This window comes from Bicyclus anynana, chromosome 17, assembly GCF_947172395.1.
Source record: "Bicyclus anynana chromosome 17, ilBicAnyn1.1, whole genome shotgun sequence".
Lineage (NCBI taxonomy): Eukaryota > Metazoa > Arthropoda > Insecta > Lepidoptera > Nymphalidae > Bicyclus > Bicyclus anynana.
In genome coordinates this window covers 8039903-8050973 of record NC_069099.1, presented here as the reverse complement: position 1 = coordinate 8050973, position 11071 = coordinate 8039903, and positions in this window count along the sequence as shown.

Here is an 11071-nt window from a genome sequence, read left to right as displayed (position 1 = left end):
ATGGAGAGTGGGACATCTCTTTTTTCAGTCACGATAGATACACTTTAGAAAAAAAAAACGGTTGTCTGTACCTACTCTGTAAAGTCGGTTTATAACAAGACTGACAACAATAATTAATTGATTAATAACTAAATTGTGAAACTAATGCACGAGGTTCAATACTAACTGACCTCGTGATTTACCTAGTTTCGTCCCGGGAAATACTGAGTGGAGGCGAATGCGGCACAATTCCGGCAATACGTACGGAAATTTACATGCACATTGCATGTTGACGGTTATACGCTTATGTTATGTGATTGTGGAATGCGCCGAGCCTTACATTGTTTAGTATTAGGAATGGTCTGTGTCATAAGCTGAAGCGAGAAAATAAATAAACATACTTATACAATACAAACTATCTAGTCAAAAATCACTGCGCCACGCAGCTGTCTAAATGTAATGATGTCTGTGGATGATCCCTCAATGCCGTATTAAGAACCGTGGCACTATCGATTGGGATAGCTTTGAGTGTACTTTGTTGAAATAAAATGCGGAGAAAATTTAAATCGCCCCTCGTAGGTACAGTTTAGAAGTACCACTGATGCCCACAGCCTGATTCTTAATTTAATTTTTAGAGATATTATAATATAAAAAAAAGGTTTATTTTCATTTTGTTAAATTTCTGAAAATTATAGCACACCCACAGTAGTAGTATTATATCTGAAAATTATAGTACACCCACAGTAGTATACACCCACACACGGTATCATAGCTGCTTCAAATACAGAAATCAAAAACGAATACATTCTCGAGTCAGTACGGCACGAAGCGTCGCATCAGCAACTTTCAATATTATAAGAAATATGGCGTCTTGTGTTTTTAAATGTATTTAATTTTAAAAACTGTTTACAAAAACAAAAGAAATAAGATGGAGTATTTTTATAGGTATATTATTATATTAATTTACGTAATTGTTCTTGCTGTTGAATTTTGAAATACAAATTGTGAAAAAAGTTTGTAAATGCGGATGTCAAAAGGACGCGTGACGTTTGGACTTTTATGGGTTTCACCGGCTCCACCACGCTGTTTGTAAAGACTCATTCTGTATAATCTTTATTCTGTGGCTACACCTACACCATTTGGATAATACTTACACGATTTGGATAAATCAAAAAATCAAAACCTGCTCAATGTACATACATTCAAGAACTACTCATTTAAATACATCAGATACGAGTAAGTAGCTTAAAACTAACTTCAGTGAGCCCGCAGCGTACAAGTGTACTAATTAATTTAACAAAATGTTAAGCATATAATCCGCTCCGCCTCATTTCTGGAGCCAACTTATTTGACACATCATTGTTCTGTGCTGAATCAACACGAGCTGACAGATTCATGCTAATGAACATAATTCCGGCTTCTAATTTTAGTTGGCGTTACCGAATTTGCATCAACAGCGATATCTTTGCAGCTGTAATTAGTTAAACGTTACCTTTAATTAACTACTATGTAATAAGCCAGTAAACAGTTGCTTTACGACAGAAATAATAGCAATAGTTGACTCATACCAAATCTAAACTCTATACTAATATATAAAGCTGAAGAGTTTGTTTGTTTGATTGAACGCGCTAATCTCAGGAACTACTGGTCCGGTTTGAAAAATTCTTTTAATGTTAGACAGCCCATTTATCGAGGAAGGCTATAGGTCATATATTATCTCCGTTTTCCTACAGTTAGTCTTTCACTAACTATTACGTCTTTAGGTCACTTTGTTCACGTGATCTTCCATATTAAATAATAAAAGTTAAGTATTTCTACTAAAGCTTAGTTTAAAAATCATGTAATTATTAAAATTTTTTAAACGACAAAAACGCTGTCGTCCATTTTGTGACGTCACACTTGTTACTTGATGTACTAAACGTTAAACTAATTGTTTATTAATATTTTTATCAAGCGCTCCGTTTGGTAAAAGATTTTGTAGGCAGGCGGGTTGCATAGGAGCAGCGTGGTGTATCTAAGCTCCCTTCTACTATAAGATTGAAGATCTTCGCCTCCAGTATAACAAAACTAATGGCCCATCTGATGCTAAGTAGGAAACTATCGCTTAGAGATAAACAGAGCAACACTCCGCAGGGCATACGGCCTCCGTGGCGCAGTGGTATGTGCGGAAGATGGAGGTCCTGATTTCGATCCCCAGCCGGGCCGATTGAGGTTTTCTTTATTGGTCCAGGTCTGGCTGGCGGGAGGCTTTGGCCGTGGCTAGTAACCACCCTACCGGCAAAGACGTACCACCAAGCGATTTAGCGGTACGATGTCGTGTAGAAACCGAAAAGGGTGTGGATTTTCATCCTACAAGTTAGCTCGCTTCCATCTTAGATTGCATCATCACTTACCATCTGGTGAAATTGTAATCAAGGGCTAACTTGTGAAGAATAAAAAAAAAATAAAAATTTAAAAAAAAAAGTCCAAGGAATACTTCCTACAATGGCTTGAACTTAAATAAATATGTGCAATAGAACAAAATGTGTCACACCTATACAAATTATGACGGCACTCAAAATTTTAATTACAATCATCATCATTAACCTATTTCTAACAGCCCAATGCAGAAATGTTCTAAATAACTTCAGCAAAAGTCAAAGGAAGGAAGGTTTACATTATTTCACGATATTACTAGCATTGTTCAATTCAGCAAGTTTATTATTCCATCCGTTGGAACGTTATCATTAACATAATCACTGAAGATAATGAATAACCAACAATAGCTGTTAACATGATAGGAAACAATAAAGGCGAATTCAGTGTCATGTTCAATTGTCATAAAATTAAACGATTTTACTAGATTTACGATCTTTGTCTTACCTATAATAAATCAATCTCTCGGTAATCGGTACTCATATTACAAAGAGGTAAAGTTTGTGTTGTTGTATGGGTGTGTTCTCTGGATATACTGAACCAATTGACTAGAAAACCACGTTATTTCTGAGTATCATAGGCTATATTATGTTACAAGGTATGTGTATCAAATAGCAGCAGCACTTGAAGAGAGAACAGAGAACTGAAAACACACAGATAATAACGTAAGTGAAAAAATGAGCAACATGCTGCTCTAAAGTGATTTGAATTAAAAAAAAATATTATTTGACTCTATACTAATTAATAATCGTGATGTTGTCCGAAACACAGGCATCACACCACCTAATTTTTCATACCTACACGAAATTTATTTTTTGTAATGCTTATAATTTGAATTTGAATTTTATTTAACCTCCGTGGTGCTACTAATTCCTAACAATGGAATATTGTAGTATTCCTTAATTTTATACACGTTTCCAATGTCACATTAAATCCATCTTCAGACTCTATAAATGATTTTGGCAGTTTTCTAAAACCATCTGTTATGCCAGAATTTCAATTACCTTGCCAAAACCTCACGAATAAATAACAAGTAATTTTTTTCTAAGCGTCCGACATAATTATATTTTCTTTGTTTCGTAGTTGCCGGATGCTAAATTTCGGGTACTTACTTTTAAATGGGAGCATTTAATCTTGTAAGATTTTGAAAGCCCGCTGGAATTTTGTGAAGTTAAATTGGTTACCCGAAAAAACACAATGCCTTTAATAAAGAACTGCAGACCAATTAAGAGCAGATTGTTAAGATACATTAATTGTTGTTTTTAATTGAATATGCAATTTTGAAAAGGGCATATTTTCATGTCAATGTCTTCTAAAAACTTCTCCCTTCCTAGGTAATAATATTATATATTGGTTTCCCACGTGTAAAACAAGCTTTTTCACGTAATTCGTAAAATATATTTTATAGTGCGAAATGCGAAATTAAAAAATAATAATACCGTGTATTGTTTTTTTTTTATTCTCCTTTTTCCCTGCAACTATTAAACGTAAAGGCCGCGACAACTGAGAGACATAGAACCCAAGAATTTTCTATTTCGAGCCTCGAGAACATATTATGCTATCCCAGACCAATTATAGAAGGACCTGTATCACACTCATACGTTCACTCATACGTTCACGAACAAAATTGTCTGTAATTTTCTGAAGAAAACGAGCTTAGATTTGGTATATATCTTATACTAAACTAGAAGTTTTTGCTCGTTTTTTACACAATTCAATTACACAAAAAGATATTGTTACGGAGCTCTTTAACCGACGATCACGATTACAACTATTTCACATCGATACTATGGAGACAGTTTCTATAATCGCATTAGATCGTTGATCATATACTTTGACAGAAAAGAAACGTCTAGCGAGGCAGGTCCTATACAATAATTGGTCTGAGTATGTTAACTTGGAATTATGTGAGCGAAACCCGGAGTGTCTGCGAGTTAAAAATAAGCTGAAATTTTGCCGATTACATATCACAGAGAAAGGAAAACTACAAAATAAAGCTTCTTTAAAAGCACACAGAGAACAAAAGAGTTATAAACTAGGTACATAACGTTAAACAATCGCTTTGGCAGTGATTTCGGTTTCCGAGTTCCAGCGATCATTCAGATGTACTGGTATCTATCGCACGGTGGAGTGAACAGGGAATGGGCGGCTTATATTTACATACCATTTTATTTACGCTATACAGACTTTTGTGTTTTTTTGGTTCTATCCTCATTTGTTTTTACGATACGTGTTAGTTTCGTATTATGCTGTAGTCATAAAAATAACTTATTGGTTTTACTAGCTGTTGCCAATAATAATATAAATAATCCTACGGATATTGTCAGTCATTATAGCCAAACTAATGTATTTTTAACCGACTGCTTAGCATGTGCAAAATGTATTGAAAAATAATGTACTAATGTGTAACATTTTAGGAATCCTTGTGAACATGATTTTATGCTAGATGTACAACTTTGCGTAGTACATTTTTTTTACTATGACCGTTAAAAGTACATATAAAACAAATCGTTTAATATAAAAAATATTGAAACTGCAACAGAACGAATCACTTAAAGAGTCCGAAGTTCATGAGAAGATGAACGTGGACAAAATGAAGGACACCATACTACAATACTTCATTACTTGGAATTGTATTTTAATATCAGTAGCAACCCGGAGGTTGAATAAATGATTGTATTATTAACTTCAAAATACAATAGCAGACCATGGCAAACAGAGTTAGTATCGTAGTATCTTCATGTGATCAAATTATAAATAAAAAATCGCAGTAAATAATGCTAAGCCGATCATCGTTGGTCCCAAGGGGTTGACACGACGACCCCTGCAGCGAAAAACGGAGTATTGGATCCCCATATTTGGACTGACAAAGTAAGATGTGTCAAAGATAAATAGTTAGATAGATAGAAATAATTTAAGAAAGCCTTTGGTTACAGACGGGTCAAGACTGTTGTGACTGGAAGTCCTTAAAGTCCCAGCAGTAAACAACTGCCTGATGATAGGAAAATTTCAATTGGTGATCGGAAAACAAAATAAAACAAAGAGAGGGTAAAATAAAAACAAATTACTAAATCTAATCTAAAAACAAATTACTAAGACTAAATCCTCACTAAACTCCATACAATCTGCTAACAAGAGCGCGGTGAAATTGAAAGCTCTTTTAAAAAGGAGTATGCACCCCTAACGATGCCGTTATACACATAATAGTTCGTTATTTGCCTCGTTGTTGGTATGGTCGCATTCATTATTCGCAGGCAGATAGCTAAGCAGTTTACCGATAAAGGAAAAATCTAGGAATAGAATAGTAATGTGACTATAATTTCGCGTTTGGAATAATATTTTCCTCAGACTTGCTTCAGTCTTAGAAAAAGTGTTAATGTTAAAAAAGTCCAGCAGTGATAGCCCAGTGGATATGACCTCCGCCTCCGATTTCGGAGGGGTTTGGGTTCGAATCCAGTCCGGGGCATGCACCTCAAACATTTCAGTTGTGTGCATTTTAAGAAATTAAATATCACGTGTCTCAAACGGTGAAGCAAAACATCGTGAGGAAACCTGCATACCAGAGAATTTTTTTAATTCTCTGCGTGTGTAAAGTCTGCCAATCCTCATTGGGCCAGCGTGGTGGACTATTGGCCTAACCCCTCTCATTCTGGAGGAGACTCGAGCTCAGCAGTGAGCCGAATATGGGTTGATAATGTGTAAAAAAGTCCAATGGTCGCCTATATTCATGTGTGTACAATCTCACCTGATGGTAAGTGATGATGCAATCTAAGATGGAAGCGGGCTAACTTGTTAGGAGGAGGATGAAAATCCACCGATTGGCAGTACGTCTTAGGGAGTAGGGTGATAACTAGTCGCGGTCGAAGCCAGACAGACCTTGACCAACGAAGAAAACTTCAATCGGCCCAACCGACGATCGATGTAAAAGCCATATCTTTTAAATATGACCAATATTCCCTTTCCCTTATATTATTTTGAAAAAAAATTCTTTATTATTTACTACTTAGTACTTGTCATGCAAGTTTCATCTTCGACGGCTCCGGTACAACTTTGGTAATCCCTCGAGTGATTAGAGAGGCTTTAACAGAACTTAATGTAAAACTGGGGCAGCGGAAAGGTATTTAACGATGTGCCCTATAAAATATGATATAAGTATAAAGTATCGATTTTATAATAAAGCTCCATACATCCCACATACATAACTATTATTATTACATAAGTCATCATCATATCAGCCAATGGACGTCCACTGCAGGACAGAGGCCTTTTGTAGGGACTTCTAAACATCACAATACTGAGCCGACTGCATCCAGCGAATCCCTGCGACTCGCTTGATGTCGTCAGTCCACCTGGTGGGGGTCGGCCAACACTGCGCTTACTAGACTTGGTCGCTAACTATTATATAAGTATTTATTTTGAAATACGATGCATCACTTCATTTGACATTCATTCATCATCATTATCAACCCATATTCAGCTCACTGCTGAGCTCGAGTCTCCTCTCAGAATGAGGGGTTAGGCCAATAGTTCACCACGCTGGTCCAATGCGGATTAGCAGACTTCACACACGCAGAGATTTAAGAAAATTCTCAGTGCAGGTTTCCTCACGATGTTTTCCTTCACCGTTTGATACACGTGATATTTAATTTCTTAAAATGCACACAACTGAAAAGTTGGAGGTGCATGCCCCAGACCGGATTCGAACCTACGCCCTCCGGAATCGGAGGCAGAGGTTATATTAACTGGGCTATCACGGCTCACTACAATTATAAGTTAATATAAATATTGTTTCTTTGTTAAACATAAATCATGATTATAAAATTATTTATGTAATTAATGTAAATAAAAGCAAACAGGTAATATAAAATCTTGGAAGGGTAAAGTGAAAAATGTGAAAATTTCCTCTTTTTCAGAACATTTGTGTCGTCCCGTAATGTACCCATTAAGCTTTAAAAAGGAAAGTAACTTTTCAAGTTGAAGGCCTGTCTTGTATTTTTTACTACGTACTTCATTATTTTAAGAACATTTCAACTATAGGCAAAAGTTAATTTGACGTAGGTTTTAAAAACTTTAAAATTTAAAATAATTTCACAAAATATAAAAAAAATCTAGAATTATAATTGATCGACGCCCGTGACTTCGTCCACCTTAAATTCTGTTTTTTATAATCCTATGGGAACCATCTTCCGGTAGAAAAGGTAGCTTATATATTGCATAGCAACCCAACATCTTATTTCCATTGAAAGCCCGATCAAAATCATATTAGCCGTTCCAGAGATCTCTGCTTGTATTAAGTTTTACCTGTAGGTACTCATATACAACCACAGTATCCAAGAGGATTTCCCATCGGTGTATATTTTTACAAATACAAATACAAATACTTAATTTGCTGAATACATCCAAATATACAATGCATTCGATCATCTCTGGCATGCAAATTAAATTTTTAAAGTATTTGATTTTTTCAATGGGTTGTCAGACGAAAAGTCGACATCATAATTTATATAGTGTTAACGTTAACTCAAAACGTCAAGTTTATATAAATTAGCCTTTAAAATAAAACAACTAGGAGCTACATTTGTATAACTTAAGAGTTTCCTTTGTAGAGTTCCTGGCACGAAGCGTGTTTGCTGGAACAAGCGGTACAAGTTTATTCGACGTAAGGTAAATGTACTCGTTGTAGGCTAGTATATTATTCTGTTGCATTACGTTCTTTATCATAAATTAAATTAATCAGTTATATTTTTAATGTTATACAACTTTACAATAACTATAGTGTAAATACAAAGCACGATTATGAAATGAAATATTTCTATAACAAGATCCCCAAGACTGTGATGGACCCGCGAATGCATAGCTTTAAGCAATGTGTTAAAAAACATTTGCTTAGTACACCATTGATGAGTTCCTCAATGATAAAGTTGCTTGGAGGCCGTTGGATCAGCTTCCACCTTCACACAGGAAGTAAAACAATAAGAAATTGTAATGTTATCATTAATTGTAATTATAATATTATTGTATGATTTTTTTAAAAGAGCAACTGTTGAGTTTCTTGCCGGTTTCTTCTCAGCAAAATCTGCCTTCCGAACCGGTAGTAGAATCTTTACAAATAGTCAACTGACGTATCAAAAGTGCTTGTATACTGAGCCTACTTGAAATAAATGAATTTTTGATTTTGAAAAAGCAAATATAATAAAAATAATTCTATCTTCAAATCTTTTAAAGTCTGACGTAGATAAGTTGTTATCATACTTATACTATATTATTCTAATATGTAAACTCGTAATTATTGTCGCTGAAACGTATATTGATATGAAATGTTTCTTAGGGATTTCATACTGGTAAGTGATACTGGTATTTATTTGTGAATTTGTGTGTTTATTGTTATGTACATTGTACAAGAAGGTTTTAAGTGCTCATTCGGGTTGTAATATTAAAAAAGTTGTTTATGTTAAGACAGTAATCCTAATTGATAAATTAATCCTAATTAATAATACCTCAAGCTAGAAAAACTTGATGTGCCACTATTTGGTACATTTACCCTAACTGTTCAGTAGTTTTTAGTTTGGCGCTCTAACATTGTTTACTTTCTTTCTTAACTGTCGCTTGTTTAGATATAAGATTATACTAGAACACATTGCACCGTGTTACTTCAGTGCAGAACAATTAATTCTTGCTGGCACTACATACTTGTTGATTTGTTTTATCATTGAAAATCATCTGTTTATTAAATAACTACTTAATTTTTGCTTTTAATTGAACACACTTCTACCTCATCTTTGAACATAAATAAACATAGTAACGAAATTTTATGTAAATAATGTGCTAAAGTTAAGGAGTATATATGTAAGAATTGCTCATTTTAATATATCAGATTTTCACGTTTATCTAAAGTGTGATTAAATTCAAAATGCGTACGAGTATGCCGATACCGTGCCGCTTTGATATTAACATTACTGTCATACTCGTATATTCTACAAAGGCTCACTAATTACTATACTGCTATACTAAAGGTACTGTTACACATGCTCAAAAATAGCATGCTAAAAACGTGCTATTAAGTATCCTCCATACGATCCTCACCTTCATCTCTTCCTGTCTAACACAATACTATAAACAGAGAGCGATAGATACAAATTAGCATGTGCACAGTGCTAATCGACTAGCACACTCAATAAGCAAACCTGTTCAGACGCGCTAAAAGCATGCCCCCTTCCACCCGCGCAGCACGTAGCATGCTCATAAATCGCACACACATCAAATAAGCATGATCTTGCATACACATGCTAATAAGTAGCAACTGCTCAATAGTAGCATGCTTTCGTGCTTGAAATGAGCATGTGTAACATGCATGTGTAGCTTAATATACGAGTGTATATTTAAGAGAAACTTCTTTATAGCTGCTTTCTTATGATGAAATGAATTATTACTGAGACGCGCGGAGAGCGTTAACCCTCATTCACACGACAGTTTTTTTAACGGACGTTGTAGTAGTATGAAGTTAAATGAAGTCTACTCGTCTACTCGTATTTCCAACGCCCACAATAGAAAATGCAACACTGTTCGAATAAAATCGTCGTGTTTTAAAAACGCTGTCGTGCGAACGTAAGAAAAAGATCAATACTTTGGAATGCATTCGTTGATGATTAAGTAATTCCAGGTAGGCAATTGTGTTCATATAAAGGAAAAAATCCGAAAACAATGAAGTTCAACAATTTGATTTTTTTTTCAAATCTTAAATTCATTTTTGTACATGGGTCGCACTGGCTAATCAAATTGAAACAAGACAAGAATTTAAGATTTTGCTATTAATATTTTGAGAGGTCCTAAACTTTTTAATAGATTGTTTACAAAAATAATTTAAATCATTAAAATTCAGTTTAAAACTTTAAAAAAGCAAAGTCAGTTTCGCATAATATAAAAGCAATTACTAATTCATATAGCGAAAAATTTAAATTTTAAAAGCACGGTTTATTGCAGATACATATTGTACGACAAAAATCGGCATAAGCGTTTGTTTGAATTTAAGTTGCAATAGCCTAAAGCTGCGTACACATGTGCCTGCACTTCGTATTGATATTTATTACAAAGTTCAAAACAGAATGTGTTTCCACATTGTTTTACATTTATGTCGGAAAATTCGTTGCATTGAGTGCGCATTCAATATGACAATAAAAGTTTGGATACAGTGTTTTTCAATTTCATATCAGATTGTATGAATTTTTACGGCCATAGGCAATACAATCATAATGACTTTGATGTTCGATGATACAAATCTGTTACGGTGATCTTTAACTGGACCATGAATTTCATCATCATTATCATCATCATCATCATTATCAGCCGATGGACGTAGGACGTATCACTGCTGGACATAGGCCTCTTGCATGTACTTCTAAATACAACGGTCTACGACCAACACTGCGCTTTCCGGTGAAGTGTCGCCATGCCAACACGTTGGTCTCATCAACGTCCATCGGTTCTTCAAACTCTGTGGCCTGCCCACTGTCACTTCAGCTTCGCGACTCACTGAGCTATGTCAGTGACTTTGGTTCATCTGCGGATCTCCTCATTTCTGATTCGATCACGCAGAGAAACTCCAAGCATAAGTCGCTCCATCGCCCGATGAGTGACTTTGAGCCTTCTGAGAAGAAGAAGGTTCGAATTTTTTGTATAT